The sequence below is a fragment of the Phlebotomus papatasi genome, chromosome 2 (genome assembly GCF_024763615.1).
Source record: "Phlebotomus papatasi isolate M1 chromosome 2, Ppap_2.1, whole genome shotgun sequence".
Classification (NCBI taxonomy): domain Eukaryota; kingdom Metazoa; phylum Arthropoda; class Insecta; order Diptera; family Psychodidae; genus Phlebotomus; species Phlebotomus papatasi.
Genome location: NC_077223.1, coordinates 60,593,670 through 60,594,082, shown reverse-complemented (window position 1 = coordinate 60,594,082; position 413 = coordinate 60,593,670).

Sequence of the window (413 nt, the reverse complement as noted above, 5' to 3'; positions counted from 1 at the left end):
ATCCATCAGTAGAAATATTCCAAATGATCAGTAAAAAATTGCAAAGTGTTTAGCACTAAATTAAAAATAGTGGCCAGCAAAAGTTAAAATGTGTTGAGTAAAAATAAGAAGTGGTCAGTAAAAAACATAAGTTGGTAAACAAACACTTTATCCAGTTTTAAGCCTCGATCAGCCTATAGAGGTGCGATTATTGTATTTTATTATTGTTATTAAGGATAAAAATGGACGAGAAATGCATAAAAGTCTCAGAAAAATTTTAAAGTTGATTATCTCGGAAACTATGAGAGATAGGGGCCTCAAACTTTACATCTGTTTAGGGCCTTCTTCAGGCTTGAGATGTGCAAAATTACACTTGGAAGTGAGGAAAATTAGGTGAAATTGCAAGAAAAGAAAATACAGTGCGTGAAAACACA